This window comes from Equus quagga, chromosome 3, assembly GCF_021613505.1.
Source record: "Equus quagga isolate Etosha38 chromosome 3, UCLA_HA_Equagga_1.0, whole genome shotgun sequence".
In the NCBI taxonomy this organism is placed as follows: Eukaryota; Metazoa; Chordata; class Mammalia; order Perissodactyla; family Equidae; genus Equus; species Equus quagga.
Window position 1 is genome coordinate 140,458,003 of NC_060269.1, and position 19,907 is coordinate 140,477,909.

Consider the following 19,907-nt stretch of genomic DNA (forward strand, 5'->3'; position numbering starts at 1 on the left):
GCTTCTTTTTCAGTTGGCTTGTTTGCCTTTTTACTATTGAGTTGTAGAAGTTGTGTATGTATCCTGGACACCTGTTCTTAGTCAGATATATTTTCTGCAAATATTTTCTCTGACTCTGTGGCAATTCTATTATTTTTCTTAATGATATCTTTTTCTGAGCAAACATTGTAAAACTTGTTATTAATTTTTGACGAGGTCTTAATTTGTCAATTTGTTTTTTCACTATCGTTTTTGTCTCTGGTCTGAGAAATCTTTGCATAGCCTCAAATCACAAAGAAATTCTCTAATACTTTCCTCCAAAAGCTTTAAGGTTTTATCTGTTTTGTTTAGATCTGTGATGTGTCTTGATTTAATTTTTTTTTATGTTGGGATGGACAGGGCGAGTTATAGTATCTCTTTATTCCAATGAAATTTGTTGAAAAGACTAAATAAAATCGGGTTACATTGTCATCCTCTTAGAAAATCCAAAAACCGAGTGAGTGTGGGTCTGTTGCTGAGCTCTCTGTTCTGTTCTGCTGATCTATCTGTTGATCCGTACGCACTGCCACGTGTTTTGATTATGTAGCTTTATAGTAACTCTCAAACATGTGTAATTCAAATTCACCAACTTGGTTCTTTTACAAGATTGCTTTTGATATTCTACATGCTTTGCATTTCCATATGGAATTTTAGAATCAGCTTGTCAGTTTCTAAAAGGAAGTCCTGCTGGAATTATATTTGGGACTACATTTAATGTATAAATCAACTTGTGGAGAGTTGACACATTAACCATACTAAGACTTCCAATCCATGAAGTTGTTTATCTTTCGAGCTTTTTTTTTTTTTTTGAGGAACATTAGGCCTGAGCTAACATCTGCCGCCAATCCTCCTCTTTTTGCTGAGGAAGATAGGCCCTGAGCTAACATCTGTGCCCATCTTCCTCTACTTTATATGTGGGATGCCTGCCACAGCATGGCTTGATAAGTGGTGCATAGGTCCACTCTCAGGATCCCAACCGGTGAACTGCCGGCCGCCAACGTGAAGCACATGAACTTAACCACTACGCCAATAGGTCGGCCCCTCAAGCTAATTTTTAACAAGTCAACATTCTACAGGAATATTAACTTTGTTTTTCAATGACATCAGTCATTCCTTGCCAGCTTCATGTCTAGTTAGTCTCCTCCATACGTTTGAACACAGGGATCATAAAACATGCAGACTGAATCTTCACTGTTTATGCTCTCTCCAATTTTTCATAGGCCACACTGCTCTCAGTTTCCTTATATCTATTTTCTCTACACATATATGCTACCACCATTGAAGACGTTAAAATTGACACCTCTGTCATATGTTTTCATTTCACAGAAGAACTCATCATTCCATAACCCTATTACACGGTTTTTATCTCCTTGCTGTTCCTTCTATTTATAATACTATTCCATCACTTTCCGAACTTGCAAAATACTGTACATCCTTTAAGGTGAAATTGAAATATCGTTTCTTTGGTATAGACTGTCCTAAACAATTCAAACAAAATTAATCACAATTACATGGGTTACTTAAGCCTTTTTTATCTCTTTACTTTATAACACAGCATATTTTATGATTACATGTTGACAATTGTAATCGTCTATGAAAACTTGGTATGCAAGAAATATACATATCTTTTTCTATTTCGTCATAATATATCATAAAATATTTCAGACAGGGGCCGGCTCAGTGGCGCAGTGGTTAAGTGTGAATGTTCCACTTCGGCGGCAGGGGGTTCACTGGTTCAGATCCCAGGTGCAGACATGGCACCGCCTGGCAAAAGCCATGCAGTGGTAGGCATCCCACATATAAAGTAGAGGAAGATAGGCATGAATATTAGCTTAGGGACAGTCTTCCTCAGCAAAAAAAAAAGAGGAGGATTGGCAGTAGTTAGCGCAGGGCTACACTTCCTCAAAAGAAAAAAAAAATATTTCAAACATATAGAAAAATAAAGAGAATATAATAAATACTCTATACCAGTGGTTCTCAGTCAGAGTTGATTTTTCCCTCCCAGAGCAAAACGTTTGGCAACATTTTGGTTGTCATAACTCGGGGGAGAAGGGGTGGGAGGTTTGCTACTGGCACCTAGTGGATGGAGGCCAGAGAGGCTGCTAAACATCTATTTATAGTATTTATACTATCTTACAATGCACAGGACTGTTCCCACAGCAAAGAATATGGACCAGAATACCAAGAGTATAGAGGCTGAGAGAATGTCCTCTATACACACCATTCAACTGTATCAGATGTTAGTATTTGGCCCAATCCAAATCTAGCTCCCTACTTAAATAATAAAATATTACAAATATATTTGAAGCATTCACTTACTCTTAATCTCATTCTTCACCTTCCCTCTTTAGAGAGAACAATTGCCCTAAAATTGATGTACAGAGCACCATATATTTGTATATTTTATTTTATATGGATCAAAATTATGTCCTGCTTTACATATTTATTCTATTTATATGTCAGGTATCATACAGTCAGATATCTTGGTCATTCATTTTAAGAGCTGCATGATTTCCATTGTACATCTATGCCACTGTTTACTATCCATGGATATTCTTGTTATTAGTGCTGTGGAGTTAATTCCTACTCCTAGTGACGCTGTGGACAGCAGAGCGGAACAACCCCGGTCTTTTGCGCCATCCTCTCACCTTCTTGCGCTCTATCAGACAATGCTCTGCTGCTATTCACAGGGATTTCATGGCCAATTTTTCAGAAGTTGGTGGCCAGGTGTTTCTTCCCAGTCTGTCTCAGACTGGAAGCTCTGCTGAAACCTGGCCACCATGGGTGACCCTGCTGGTATTTGAAATACTGGTGGCATAGATTTCAGAATCATGGCAACACACAGCTGCCACAGTATGACCACTGACAGATGAGTGGTGTGGTTCCTTGACCAGAAATGAAGCCGAGCTGCAGTGGTGACAACATAGAATCTTAATCACTAGATCAATAGGGCTGGCTATCCATTGGTATACTAATGGTCATTTTGTTGTTTTAAATTATTCCTTATGGCAAACAGTGCTGTGATAAACTTTCTTGTTATACATTTCTCCTTGTGTATAGTGTGCTAGGTTGAATAGTGTCGTCTAATTGTCCACCTAGAACCTCAGAATGTGACTTTGTTTGAAAACAGGGATTTGGCAGATGTAATCACATAAAGGTGAAGTCAAAATGGATTAGGGAGGGGGGCTGGCCCCGTGGCCGAGTGGTTAAGTTCGCGCGCTCCGCTGCAGATGGCCCAGTGTTTCGTTGGTTCGAATCCTGGGCGCGGACATGGCACTGCTCATCAAACCACGCTGAGGCAGCGTCCCACATGCCACAACTAGAAGGACCCACAACGAAGAATATACAACTATGTACTGGGGGGCTTTGGGGAGAAAAAGGAAAAATAAAAAAATCTTTAAAAAAAAAAAAAAAGGATTAGGGAGGGCCCACATCAATAACTATGTCCTTATAAGAAGAGAAAGATTCAGACAGAGAGCCCCACAAAGGAGAGAATGCCACCTGACAGGTAGGCAAAGATTGGAGTGATGCATCTGCAAACCCAGGATTGCCAAGGATTGCCCACAGCCGTCAGAAGCTCTGAGAGAGCATGGAACACATTCTCCCTCAAAGTCTTCACAAGAAACCAATTTTACCACACTTGGAATTCAGTCTTCTGGCCTCTAGAGCTATGAAAGAATACATTTCTGTCATTTTAAGCCACTCAATTTATGGTGGTTTGTTACAGAACAAACTTTAAGCTTGTAAAACAAAACTTAGTTTACCAAATTCTCTTAGTAATTAAACCAAGAAGAAGAATACCCAGGTTATAGCATGTGTACATCTCTAAATTATTAGTTTATGACATTTTTTTCTTCATACTCTTTCTTACCTTGGTATCATCAGACTCTTTAATTTTTGTAAATCTGTTGGATGAGACAGTATTTCATTGTTTTCATTCACCTTTCTATAATCATTGGTGACGTTGTGTACCTTTATAATTTTTTCTTTATTCAATTCTATTATTTTATGAATTTTCTATTTATATGATTTACCCATTTTGTGTTTGTGGGGGTATGGTGTTTGCCTTTAAAAAGAAAATAACATGTAGGGTGGTATAATGTTTCCTGGACACTAAATCTTTGACTAATATGCATTGCAAATATCTTCTCAAAGCCTGTGGCTTATATTTTAAATTTGTGTATATTGTCTTTTTTTAGCAGAAGTTATTTATTTGTTCTATCAGTCTTATTTTTATGGTTTGTTCTTAGTTTCTGTGAAATAATACATTCCTACTAATATCATAAAGCTATTCTTCTATATGTTATTCTAAAAGTTTGATAGTTTTATTTTAATATTTATGCTTTTAATATATGTGGAATTTATTTTTGTCTATGATATGACATAGAGATCTACTTTCTATAAAAAAATCAATGTTCCTTTCACCATTTAGTGAGCAATATATTTGCTCTGCATTTGGTTGTAATGCAACCTCTGCCCTATAAATAGTTTGTGTGTGTGTGTGTCTGTGTGTGTGAATGTGTGTGCGTGTGGCTCTGTGAGTTTTCTACTCTGTTCCAGTGACCTAACTGTCTATTATTGCCTCTATAGCATGTGGTCTTAATTACCATACTTTTAAAATAGTGCTCATATATGAGAGGGCCAATTGCCCAACTTTGTTCTTCTTCAAATATATCTTAGAGATTCTTAGCCCTTTACAGTTCCATAGGAATTTTAGGATCAACTTGTCAAGTTCCACAACAAACTCTAGAGGAATTTCAATTTAAATTGCATTGATTTCAGAAATTAATTTAGTGCTATCTGACATTTTTATGGTCTTGAATCTTATTCAGAAACATTAGTCTAGCTTACCTCTTTTTTCTTAATTTAGGTTAATAAATTTTAAAATTCATTTGTAACATTCTTGTACTCTTGTTTATTTTAGATTTACCTATGCATTTTATGATAGTTCTTGCTATTATATGTATTATAATTTATTCCTATTTTCATTGGCTATAGATGGTGCATGAGAACACTCTGGTTTGTACACTTATGCATCTCCACTGTCCTTATTGTCATCTTATTACTTTGAATAATTTATAGATATTCTTGGATTTGTTTATGAATTAGATCCTATGTCTTGAAAATTAATAGTAATTTTGTCTCTTCTTTTCCAATTATTATACAAATTTTTGCATTGTCTCGGGCTTCTGATAAATGTTCAGCAGTACGGCTGATGGTGAGCGTACTTGATTTCCGTATAATTTTAACAGGACTACCACCAAAATGTCTTATTTAATAATACTTCTAAAGGCTTAGTGAATGCCTTTAACAAGGTAAAGACTTGTTTTAATAAACAGTTTGCTAAATTTTTCATGATAAATTAATGATGAACTTTACAAAACTTTTTCAAATAAAGGCAATCAATGAGTAATCATACAAACCATACCCAATAATTTATAAATACTGTTACTAGCAGGTGACAAGTTGTGCTCCATTATAAAAAGTGCGTTTCTGACATTTGTTTACTTAATCTTTTTTATGTTAAGCTTTGAATTTCTTCAAATCTGACATTATACATATGTCACCAATTTTAAACTTCATATGGTTCAGATACATAAAGTGTTTATAAGAACTGTATGTGTTTTTGAGTGTTTATATACTTAATCAAAGTATTTTATGCTCTTTTGAGCAGATATTTATTTAATCAAGTGTTTAAATGTTTTAGGAAGTGTAAAATGGCTGAACCATATGTAAGATTTCAGAGGTACCCTGGAAAGAAAGCAAATGAAACATTAGAGGAGAGATGAAATAGATTATGAAATCAAAATGAAACTCTATGGGATGAGTACTGGCAGAAAACTCAAGAGAAGAAAGACTGTATATAAGAAACCACAAAACATAGACAGTGTAATGTAAGATATGCAAGATATTGAAGAACAGAAGTTAACACTTAAAACTAAGCACAATAATATTTTTACTAGCAGCTCTTAAGATTGACTAGACTGGCACAGGTTATGCTGAGTAGAGCCAGTTACTTTATATTACACATCAAGCACTGGAATGTTTTGGAAGCTCTTTTATCCAACTTTATATGTTTCTAATCATTGACTAGTGTATCTCATTTTTTTAAAAATATTTCTAGTTCCAGGAAGTCTATACATATACTCCGTGGTCCTGGCGAAACCAAATTCAGCATGGTCACATGATGATAGCATGAGAAGCACAAAGGAAGTGGGAGTGAATGAAGGAACAGCAAATACCATTTTGCACCTCACAGTCACTCTAAGGCCTCACTCATTGGAACGGTGGGGAAATCCCTTTCCTATTTAAATAGTTCTCTCTCTGTGTGTATGCTCTTCACCTCTCTAAGCCTCACCCATCTCTTTCATGACTTTTCTTTTGACTGTCTGTCTCTGACTGTGTATCTTTATCTCAATTTCCAACTCTCTCTCCTATATACACAGAAGTAAATGATAGAAATTGACTAGACTTATTTGTCTTAAGGAATAGACCCAGCAAAAGCAAAATGTGTGTTTAGAAACTTCTATGATGCCTAGGCTAATTAAAATTACTCAAATATTCAAAAGTAGTTGTGTTCACCATACAAAAAATATTTTCCAAAGCTGATTGTGTATCAGAATATGGAGATGATTGGCATGAAGGAAGGAAGGAAGGAAGGAAAGTCAATGTTTCCTCTTAGGTGCCCATGTGCCTGGCACTTCTGCTCGTATTACCCTATTCAGTCCACACAACCACACTGGGTATTGACTGTGATTAACTTATTTTGAAAATAAAGATAAAAAGTTTACATTAGATTAAATATCTTGATAAAGTTCATAAAACCAACATTTGAATCCTAGTCTATTGGATTCTGATTTACCAGCTTTTTCATTGGACAATTTGGACAATCACTGCAAGCAACAGGTTTATTAGGCAAAAGCCAATTATTCATTTGATATGAAACCTGCCCTGGGATATAATCGAAAAATGGAATATCTTAACAGACAAAACAAGGGAGGCTCCTGGGTACTTGGAGTGTAGAATATTTACCCAGCCATGTAACTATCTCATGTTTCCTTCGGAAACAGTCCTGACTGTACAAGAAAACTAGAGCTTGAGTGGTAGGGCATGATGATGGGGGATAAAAAAGGGTAGCTATGGAGATAGATGCTATATCAGATACTTTTATCAACAAGATTTATTGAGTAAGACAAGGAACAAGGCACTGTGCTAGGCCTTGAAATGCATTCCCTCATTTAATCATGTGAGACATAAACCATGAATTAGAGAAGTTAAATAAGTTTTTCAAGAACCCACAACTGCCAAGGCATGAAATTCATCCCTCAAATATGAAACAATTTTTAGTGAAACAAAATTTCAGATGGAAGATTATATCTCTGTGATTATATATGTATATATATCTGTATGCGATGCATATATGTACTGTAGGAGAGGATGACATTTCCTCTACCCACTCTGGGTCCTTCTGGCCAAACAACGAATTAAATTCACATGAGGCAGAATGACAGGAGAAAATTAAACAAAGCTTTATAACATGTATACATGGGAGAGGCTCAGGATCTATGGTGATGGCCTGACCTGGAGACAGGCCTTTATTTTAAATTTCCTTTAGGCAGTTAGGGGGGAAAGGTCAAATGTTTTTGCTGAGTCTGAGCCTTTATTGGCTTCAGCTCAAAATAGTCCACATACCAGAGTGGTGCATCTTGGGGTGGCCTTCCCTGAACCCCATCAACACACACACATATATATTTATACACACAGACACACATATATATTCTAATGATAAAACAATTCTCAATTATATATCTATAATTTTCAGTCCAAAGTTTCTGTTTTCCTACAATTTTCACATAATCTCTCTTAAATGATGATGTAAAATATAGTCATTTCCTATCTCTTGAAATAGTTTATGTCAAAATCTATAAGTTAAGCTTTACTTGAAGTTGTTTTCTATCTATTCACAAGAAGCTCATGAAAATACATGAAGGTGGGGCCAGCCCAGTGGCGCAGCAATTAAGTTCGCACGTTCCGCTTCAGTGGCTTGGGGTTTGCCGGTTTTGATCCCTGGTGTGGACCTATGCACTGCTTGTCAAGCCACACTGTGGCAGGCGTCCCACATATAAAGTAGAGGAAGATGGGCACGGATGTTAGCTGAGGGCCAGTCTTCCTCAGTAAAAAGAGGAGGATTGGTGGCAGATGTTAGCTCAGGGCTAATCTTCCTCCAAAATAAATAAATAAATAAATAAAGGTTTTAGGTAAAAGAAAAAGAAGTGTTTGGGGGCTCAACTACCAGGAGATTCACGCTGAGCACCCCCTCTACCAGAACAACAACAATGCAATCACAGCTATAGCAATACTCCCCTTATTTATTAAAAAAGGTATAAAAATTAGAGTCACAAACCCTTGAGAAAAAATTCCTTCATCATGACCTAAGCAGAATTTATTTATATCTTTTTTAATTTAAACAGAAAGTAAATTTTTTAAAAGTTAAATTCAGAATTTTGAAAAGGGATAAAAAGTGATCACAAAAAGTAGACATAGTCACTATGATAAAAAGAAAAATGTAAGAATTTGAAAAATACAGAAAGGGAAAGACTACAAACAGCTAGTTATTTGAAAATAAATAATTATAAAAAATGGAAAAAGCAGGAAATTCAAGAGAGGAAGAAAACAACGATTGAAAATTAGAACTAGACAAGAGATATACGAGAGTAAGGACTAAGTTTCTACAGGATGATACTTTTTATGACAATTTGCTTTTAGGAATTTTTATGGAATAAACATCTTTTTTGCAAAAAAGAAACATAAGTTACTAAGCTGAGTCAAAAAGAGATTTAAAAACCTGAAAAGATAAAACCTATAGAAAAAATGCAAAAATTATCATGGAAATGTCTTCAAAATATTGCAGACCAAGAAAATGATAAATGAGGTATTTTAAATGTTCATTTAAAAAGTTTAATTTAAATGCTGTATAAACTGTGATAATTAAACATGATGGAATATTGCATAATTTATTTTATGAAGCACATTCATACTTCACAAAGGAAAAGCCAAAGGAAAAATATAAAGTCATTTGTGGATATAAGTGAAAAATATAAATGAAATACTAAAAGATTGATTTCAACAGGATATTTAAAAAATGATCCACCTCGAAAAAAGAACTTTAATCCCGTGATGGATATGAATAATCTGACAAATTATATTAACGGATTCGTAAGAACACAACAGGGGCCAGCCCCATGGCTGAGTGGTTATGTTTACGCCATCTGATTTACAGCCCAGAGTTTTGCTGGTTTGGATCCTGGGTGCGGACCTAGCACCTCTCATCAAGCCATGCTGAGGCGGCGTCCCACATGCCACAACTAGAAGGACTCAAAGCTAAAGTATACAACTACGTACTGGGGGGCTTTGGGGAGAAAAAGGAAAAATAAAATCTTTAAAAAAATAAAAACACAACAGAAATTCCGTAAAATATAATGTCTCTCTAATGGTAACTACTAGAAAACTGACAAAATGGTAGCATTCTTCTTAACATGAAAAAGCAAGAATAACCATTTTACTTGCTGATTAAAAACGAGATGTCACAATTAAAGCCAGGAACAAAATTGCCATTATAATTTTGCATTTCTTTATAACTTTTGGTAACTTTAAGGAGATAATAAACAGATGTCAAGGGAGGAATTATCATTTTTACGTTTGCAGGTAACATATTTTTATATAAACACTATTAAAGACAATAAAAATAAAAGTACTCAGGAAAATGACTTGATATAAGGAATATGTATTAGGTAGACATCATTTTCTATCTAAGAATAACTTAACCAAATTGGAAATAGTCAATTGCAATTTACTGAGTATTGACCTTATGTCAAGCACTGTCCTAAGTAATTTGTAATATATTATGTAATTCAATTGTTATTCCCATTTTTAAATAAGGACAATGAAGCTCAGAGACGTTAAGTAACCTGCCCAAGATCCCGTATCTAGAAAGTTGAAGAGCCAGGGTTTGAACTGAGTTTTGTCTGACTCCATAGTCTGTTTTATTAAATATGTTAAAAAAAACACTATGAAACTACATAGTATTAAAATAACAGTGCTATGGACAGAATTGTGCCCCCCACCCAAAAAACACTTACATGTTGATGTCCTAAGACTCCAGTATCTCAGAATGTGACTGTATTTGAAGATACGGTCTTTAAAGAGGTAATTAAGTTAAAATGAGGTAGTTAGGGTGGGTCTTAATTTAGGAAAAAGATCAGCGGTTGCCAGAGATGGCGGAGGAGAGGGATGAGTAAGTGGAGCATAGAGGGTTGTCAAGGCAGTGAAAATATTCTGTATGGTACCGTAATGATGAATACATGTCATACAGATTTGTCCTAGTCCACAGAATCTACAACACCAGGAATGAAACCTAATGTAATCTATCAACTTTGGGTGATTATGATGTGTCAGTGTAGTTTCACTACTTCTAACAATTGTACCATTCTGGTGGGGAATGTGGATAATGGGGGAGACTGTGCCTGTGTGCGAGCAGGAGGTATATGGAAATCTCTGTAACTGCCCCTTTATTTTACTGTGACCCTACAACTGCTCTAAAAAATCTGGTCTTAAAAACATAAAAATGACCAAAAATTATGGTATAGGTTTGAGCTTTCTTTAAACAACTCATTCTTTTGCAGGAAAGGAGTGACCAGTGTAACATAGTTGAAGCAATGATCAGAAGAAATACATATTTTATGTTTATACCAAAAATTGAGAGTCTGCAATTAGCAAATTATATATGGATAAAACGTAAAGTCAAATATAGAAAAAAAGGGTCATCATTTAAAAATTGATGAGAAAAGATATAAGATCTCAGAATGAGTAAAGATATTTCTAAGCTTATAATCAATAGACAATATCAGGAATAAACACCTAGGGATGGTTTACCTCACTTATTTTCAGTTAGGGGCTATTTTGCCTCCTCAGGGGCTATGGGGCAATGTCCACAGACATATTTAGTTGTCACTAAGGGAATGGGGGGCTACTGGCATGTAGTGGGTAGAGGTTAGGGACACTGTTAAACATCCTGCAATGCACAGTACAACCCCCAATAACAAAGAATAACCAGCCCCAAATGTCAATAATGCTAACGTTTAAGAAATTTTGATTTAATTCCCACCAATTTGTACTTCTCAGGAATTACCAATTGTCAAGGGAAATTGAAAGTACTTTACTCCTAACTGGAGCAAACCTGCTTAGTTTGTAATAGAGGAATTTGTTTGAATAAGTCAAAGTATAACTGTTGGCTAAGATATGATTCTTAGGTACTTTTTCCCTTTAATTTATCTGGATAGAGACTATTCGAGGTCTTGTTGACAGGAGATTTCTCTTAGCTTAACTGAGTTAAATGCCTTCCAAAGGTTGAGATACAGTCCCATTTCTGACTTTTTTCTAATGTACTCTGCGATCTTAGGAGTCATTTCCTTTCTCAGGACCTCTATGTCCGCATCTGTAAGAAAAGGGCATTGACTTAAAAATCAGAGTTTCAGAGCTGTGAGATTTTCTGTTTACCTCCCATGTGCTCCAGTTGGCACCTTCTCATTCCATGAAAGATCCCTAGGTTTCATCTTGCATCCTTTGTCACATTAGCAAAAGGAAAGTGTGAAACACCTGTCTTATTGAGACAAGAATGTCTCATGCCCCAATGCAGAACGCAGAGAAAATGAGCATTCGATTATTCACATAATCTGACTCTTAATTAAAACACTTCCCATTGGACTATTGGTATCACAGGGGGGAGGGAGGAATGAAGGACCAAACAGACATTTCTCTTCCTTTCTTTATTTGCTATCTTTATAGTGCCTAAGCTGCACGATATAACTTTTAATAACAAAATTGGGAAAATTCCTGAGTGCTACGTGGTATTCATTGGCTTCTATGGTGAGGAACACGCTGTTTCATTAGCAGCACACATTGTAATTTATCCTGTACGACATGTGTTTTAATGGCAGACATTATTTTGAGAGGAAAATGTATGGAGTTTTATGGTAAACAGATATTTTTATATTTGTAATTAAACAAAGTAATTATTTTTCATCTAATTAAAGATCATGAATTGCTAGATGATACCTGTGTATTCAGTATGCATTTTTCTAGAATTAGTTTACAGAATAAGCTGATTTCTTTCCTACTATTTGATCTCCATGCTTCTGAAATATGTGTGTTCTCTCACTCTCTCTATGTATATACATTGCATGGGGTCTGTGTGTGTATATATATATGTGTGTGTGTGTGTGTGTGCGTGTGTGCAATTTCAACTATTGAAGTTAACTCTTTTGCCCTCTCATTCTCTTCTTCCCTCTCCTCTGTGGGCAGAGGAGTATAAGGTACAGAATATTACAGAAAGTTCCCTGCAAATACCCCCACCATGACACAGAAGACTTGCACTATCAAAAGTTATTCTGTCGAATGAAATTAAACAACTGTAGCAAGAAATTATTATAGATTCAAGAGTGGCTTTCTAGGTTTCCAAAATAAGATCAAATGAATAATTTGAAAGAGTCTCTAGGCTCCCCCTTCACATTTAGTTTTTGTTTTTCAATTGTTTTGTTTTAGTAGCTTTATTCAGGGATAATATAAACAGAATAAGCTGTACATGTATAGCACACACAATTTGATATGTTTTAACGTGTTTATACACAGGTGAAAACATCACCACAATCAAGATAACAAAGAAATCAGTTACCTTCAAATATTTTCTCAGGCCCTTGTACAATCCTTCACCCCTGCGCCGCCTCACCTCCAACCTGTCCCATCTCCACACAATGACAAATACACTTTCCGTCACTACAGATTATTTTGAGTTTTCTGGAATTTTATATTTGTGGAGTCGTATAGCACGTACCCCTTTCTTTCCTCTGATTCTCTCATTCAGGATAATTATTCCATCCACATTGAATGTTTTAGTGGACTGTTGCTTTTTATTTCTGAATGGTATCCTATTCTGCAGATATAGCGCAATTTATCTGTTCACTTATTGAGGGGCATCTTGAGAATTTCTGGTTTTTGACAAAAATAAATAAATATTCTATAAGCATCCTCATATTTTTATATGGCTATATGCTTTCGTTTCTCTTGTGTGAACATGAAGGAGTAGGATAGCTGTGTCATGTGGTGGGTTCTTTTTTTTCTGTAGCTTTACTACTGTTTTATCTATGATGTCCTAAGTGCTTTACACACATTATTGCTAATTTTTATGCCACGTCTTTTTTTTTTAAAGATTGACACCTGAGCTAACATCTGTTGCTAATATTCTTCTTTTTTTTTTCCTTCTCCCCAAAGCCCCCTAGTATGTAGTTGTATATTCTAGTTGTAGGTCCGTCTGGTTGTGCTGTGTGGGACATAGCCTCAGCATGAGGAACAGTGCCATCTCTGCGCCCAGGACCCAGAATCCGAATCAGTGAAACCCTGGGCCACCAAAGCAGAACTCGCAAACTTAACCACTGGGTCACAGGGCCACCTCGGTAGGTTCTTTTTTGATTTTTAATAAAATGCCAAACTCTTTTCCAAAGGGATTGGCTGCTTTACATAGGCACCAGCAGGAATTCCAGTTTCTCTATACCCTCACTAACACATGCTATGGTCACACTTTTTAATTTAAATCATTTTAATAGCTGTATAGTGGTATCTCATTATGGTTTTAATTTATATTTCTTTAATGACTAATGATGCTGAGTATATCATATGCTTATTTGGTTTAACATATCATTGAGCAATGCGTGCTCAATTCATTTGTGCATTTTGGGGGGATGTTTATTTCCATATTATTGTTTTAATTGTTCTTTTATATTCTATTAACAAGTCCATTATCAGATACATGTTTTGCCAATATTTTTTCCCAATCTGTGGCTTGCAGTTTCATTCTTTTACCAGTGCCTTTTGAAGAGTAGAAGTTCTTAACGTTGATGAAGTCCAATTTATACTTTCATGGATCATGATTTACTTGTCACATATAAAAACATCTTTAACCTGAGTTCATGAATATTTTCTTGAAGTTTTCCTATAGAAGTGTTATAGCTTTTAAATTTAAATCTATAATCCATTAATTACAATACATGGTGTGAGGTGTGGATCAAAGTCCATTTCTTGACCTATGAACATCCCATGCATATCCCTTTACATGTTGGTGGAAAATCAATTGACCATATGTATATTGGGCTATTTCTGGACTCGGGAATCTGTTCTATTTGTCTGTTTGTTTACCTGGACACCAATATCACACTGTCTGATTACTGTAACTTTATGATTAGTCTTGATGTCAGTTAGTGTAAGTTGTTAAACATTCTCTTTCGAAGTAATTTTGGTTATGCCAGATTCTTTGCATTTCTTTATGAATCTTATAATCAGCTTGTTTTTTTATGAAAAAGCCTGCTGAAATCTGACTGAGGTAGCACCAAATCTATAGATCAGTTTGCAGGGAACATTCATCTAAAAATATTATTTTCACTCCATAAACATGATCTACTATAACTTATTTAAGATTTCTTTAGAGTGTCTCATCAATGTGTCAAATTTTCAGTGTATAGGTCTTACATGTCAACCTTTAATACTATTTTAAATGGGTTTCACATTTTCATGTTAATTTAAATGGCATATTTTATTTCAGTCAATGGTTGTTGCTGGTGGTTTCAATTTCTAGTAGTTTGTCTTTGTTTGGGCAGCTATAACCAAAACATCATAGTCTGGCTGCTTAAACAGTATTGCTAATGTATAGAACTTTGATAGATTTTTGCATATTTATCTTGTATCCTGTTAACTTACCACATGCAATTATTAGTTCCTGTAGCTTCTTGGTAGATGATCACGTCATCAGCAAATAAAAATAATTTTAACTCTTCTTTTCCAATATGAGAAGTGCCTCATTGCATGGGCTAGAATCTCCAGTACAATGGTGAATGCAAGTTGTAAGAGCAGACTTCCTTTCTTTATACCCAATATAAGGAGAAAAGCATTAAATATTTCACTATTAATTAGGATGTGAGCTGTAGAATTTTTGTAGATGCTCTTTCACAAGTGGAAGTAATTCCATTCTACTCTTAATTTGCTAAGATTTTTGTTTTTTTTCCTACCAGGAATGGATGTTAGATTTTGTCAAATGATTTGGAGTCTTAGAGATGATCATAAATTTCTTGTTTCTTTTTTAGTCTGTTTAGGGCAAATTGCATTGATTGATTTGTGAATATTCAATTCACCTTACATCACTTAGATAAACTCCATTTGGTCATGATCACCTTTTCATACATTGTTGGATTTCATTTACTGAGATTTTTGTTGTGAACTTTTGCATGTATATTCCTTAGAGATGTTTTCTCTTATGTCTATAATTTTCTTTCCTTGTAACATCTTTGTCTGGTTTTGTATAAAAGCAATGTTGGCTTCACAGAATTAGTTAGAAAGTAGTCCCATCTCATCAGTTTTTTGGAAGAGTTTATGTTGAATTGGTATAATTCCTTTTTCTTTTTTTGCTTGAGGAGGATTTGCCCTGAGCTAACATCTTTGCCAATCTTCCTCTATTTTCTATGTGGTTGCCACCACAGCATGGCTGCCATTGAGTGGTATTATGCCTGAACCTGGGCCACTGAAGCCGAGTGTGTTGAACTTAACCTCTTGGCCATGGGGTTGGCCCCTAGAATTGGTATAATTTCTTGCTTAAATGTTTCACAGAATATACTAGTGAAGCTATTTGGTCCTAAAGTTTTCTTTATGGAATAGTTTATCATTATGAATTATGTATTGCTCACTCTCCTTAGAATTCTATACCTACAGCATTGTATCCTACTAATAATCATTTTATAGAAATAATCATTTTATTTGGATGACCCTCTCGTTCCCTCTACATCTGGGTTACGTGCTCTTCAATGCATGATTAAAACATTCTCTAGGTACCTCTGCTATTGTAAAATACATATTCTCACCCTGAAATGTGATCTTAATAACAATTTATCTATATTTTCCCCAGGAAATGAACAATGTCTGACACATAAGAAGATATTAAAAATTTTTTTAATGAAATAATAATGACATCTTTAGTTGTCTGTGGCTTCTCTATAAAATTGAGAGACATGCTAAGGCAAAAAAAAAAAAAACAAAGCAAAACACCACTGACATTATTAATATCTTTGCTGATAGTAGCTGTAATGAGGTAGAAATAGTACACAACTTAGAAGTTTTGGTTTAGTACTAGCTGTGGAAATAAATGAAGACCACCCAAATGTGAATAAAAAGAGGGCATTTATCCAGAGCTTAGTACAGCAAGGCAGTCAGCCACCACCTTTTGTGTTTGGCAGAGACTCAAAGGCAGGTAGAAGAGTGGGAAAGCTTTACAGTGAAAAAAAGAGGAAAGTTTCAATCATGCTCTGATTGTTTGAAGGTTGACATGGAAAACCTGGAGGCGGGCCAACTGGAAATGAAGCATCTTCTGTGACTGGTTTGATCGTCTTTCTCTGGTTGGTCCTGAGGTGAAAACAAGAGCAAAAAATAGGAAGGAGAGCTGGTAGTTGTTGTCTACGTCCTGATATTCTGGGCCAATTGGTGCAGAGCATGTGGTTTGACTTCGTGGGCTGGTTGTTGCAGAGGTTTTCGGTAAGAGTGGGTCTCTGTCCATTTGGGCAGCTATTACAAAAACATTGAAGACCTGTGCTTAAACAATAACCATTTGCTTTTCATAGTTCTGGAGGCTGGGGAGTCTAAGATCAAGGAGTCAGCAGGATCAGTGTCTGGCGAGGACCCGCTTCCTCATGGACAACCACCTTCTCACTGTGTTCTTACATGGTGGGAGAGGAAACGGTTCTTTGGGGTCCTTTTAAAAGGAAACTAATCCCATGCATGAGGGCTCCTTTCCCTTGACATATTACCTCCCAAAGTCCTCACTTTCTAATTCCGTTACTTTAGGGGTTAAGATTTCAATATATGAATTTGAAGGGGACACATTCAGTTCTTTGAGAGTTCTATTATTAAATATCGTCTGACCATTGTCTGTTTGTATATTCAATCTCTCTTAGCTCAGCTACCTAGCAGGTGTGTGGTCCTTATGAGCATTAGATTATGTCACAAGGGCTGATGAGAAATTTGCAACTTAGAGTAAGGGACAAAGTTAAAGTTAAATATTTAACAAATGATAAAAAATAAGAAGCCAGAGTGTCAGGTTTTTGATCTAGAGCAGTTACTCTCAATGTGCTGTATGGGAAAAGCAGCTCAGCATCTCCTAGGAAGCTGTTAGAAATACACACATAAGGCCCATCCCAGACTTGATGAATCAGATAATCTGGGGGTGGGTTGAGCAGTCTGCGCTTAAAAAAATTCTCCAGGTGATTCTGCTGCTTCTGTTTCTATGATGAGTGTGAGACCACTGATGTAGAGCTAGGTTCATTACAATGTGAAACTCTCAAGCTAGGGGAAAGAATTCCCTCAACCCTGAATATGCTCCTGTAGAAGTCAACAATATGATATAAGTTACGGTGATTTGCTTAACAAGGATTAGGAATAATCACTATGTTTTAAATGTGAGATGCTCAAGTTCTTGCAAGGGATTTGACTAAATTGAGTTTTATTAGGATTGATGAAATGAGGATACTTTCTTCCCTAAAGAACAGTTTAAGCCTGAACATGAAATAAATCAAAGGAAATTCTAGACTTGGAATATGTAGATACTATTAATTAGCAGATGAGGTGCTTGGCATTCAGATTTAGCTAGAATCTCAACTTGGGGGAAGTGGCACTTGATATGCTGATTTCTGGTCTTACAGAAAGCTGGAAGGCCTTGCAAGTCCCAACTACACATACGCAGAAGACAATAAGGGATACCAAGTCTTTCATTCTCTTGAATGTAAGACCCCCGTTCTGCAGACAAAATAATCTCAAAAAGACAGTGCATGGAATACTTTACGTATTATTAGAGAGGAGGTGTTTTGATCATAGGATGAAGGCTGTTAGTATAAGAGACTAAGATAAAAGGATTAAATCGACACATATAAAAATATAAGATTAGAATACATGTAGTATTCCAATAATACAATATTAAAATAGAAAAATATTCTAATCTAGGTCCATTTAATCAGTAGGGAGACTTCCAGTAAAATCAATCATATCTTACAATCAGAAAAATAGTATTAAAGCAGTAGGATGGTGATATGAGTCTGGCTCATGTGATACACACACATATGCATCCACACGTATATGCATATATATGTATGTGAATATATACAATACGTATATAATATATAACATATATATGATATGTGTATAGGTGTGTGTATCCCTCTGAATATCCAAATCTTATTTTTCCCCAACAGGTGTCAGAAAAATTTCAGATAGTGGAAACTTGTATGCCTTAGTTTTAAATGGGAAAAGAATAATGTGTTCATAGCCCATCCAAAAGTGCAACAAATTGCCCAAGATATTGAATACTTTTACCCCTTATTTAACATCCACAAACTATTTCTGCATAATACTAAGTATTTGAAACATCATTACTCATTTAATTTATACTCTAACAACTTTTTGATGAATTTGTTTGTGTTCAGGATGTAACAATGTTTTACAATATCAGAAACAAATTACATTTTTCTTCTATGCATTCACCTCTCTCAATACACAGACTTTATAATTTATGGGCATTTTTCTATTGATCTGACCTCTCTAGGCTCGTTAAGTTCGCTCACATTTGCATTTTATGTAACAATGTGGGAAGGATGACAGAAAACGTGTCACGTTATAGACAACTTGACATGAAAATCAACTTCAGACATTATCCTAATCAGAAACGAGCTGAGATGAAAGTGCAGCACTGTCCACACCCTCCCTCCTAATTCGGGCTGGACTCACATATTTTCACTGGCCCACACAAACATCCCTATAGTGCGGTTTCAATGTTGAATTTTGTGTAAAATAATTCTACAAATCTTTACATTCCACAGGTGAAAATTCAAAGAACAAGATATTGTCTCAGAGAGAGAGAATGCAAACATGTATCATAGACACATATATATTTTGTTATATGTTGTGCCATGTATGTATGCATGTACATATCTGTGAATATATACGTACACATATGCATGTCCATGTGTGTATGTGTACATTTGTGGATATATGTATATATTCACTAATGACCGTGATTTATGCTTATAAATTACATAATGAGATCGATAAATAGTAAATAAATATGTGGTTTTACATTATATCCACAAAGCAGCTCCTTGCGTGTGGTAGACAAACTAAGGAGTGAATGAAAATAATATCCTTAAAAAGCTTGCAGTTTAATTAGCAGAGAGAACATATCAACAGACAAGCTATATGACATGAATATTTAATCACCCAATGAAAAGATAAGTACATAATAAAAGCCAATTAAAAGATAATATAAATCTTATCAAATAATATTCTAAGTACAGTACTAGACGTATGCACAGGGTGCTGTGGCATTGTAGCAACACCAAGGATTGCCTTACACAATAATTGGAGGTGTTTGTGAAGGTTGCATGAGGAAGGCAATGCATGGACAAAAACGAACGCAGAAAATAAAGAAGATGAAAAAGAAATCTCTCTAACAGAAAGAGCAATATACAGAAAGGACATTAATGAGAGAAAGCTAGGTAAACTGGGGAAAATGGAGGCAATTCAGGATTTCTAAAAGCATAAAGTATGGGGCAGGAAATGCCAAATGATGAGACTGGTGAGGTAGAAAAGGATGAGTTCACAGAGGGTCTTATATCTATTTTTACAAGCTTTGACCATGCTCTGTAGGTGACAGGAAATCTTTAGAGAGAAGATGACAAGTTGGGAAGATAGTTCAGTGATTTCTATGAAGAGTTATGAGGTTCTGCACTGGGGTAATGGAAGTAGGAACA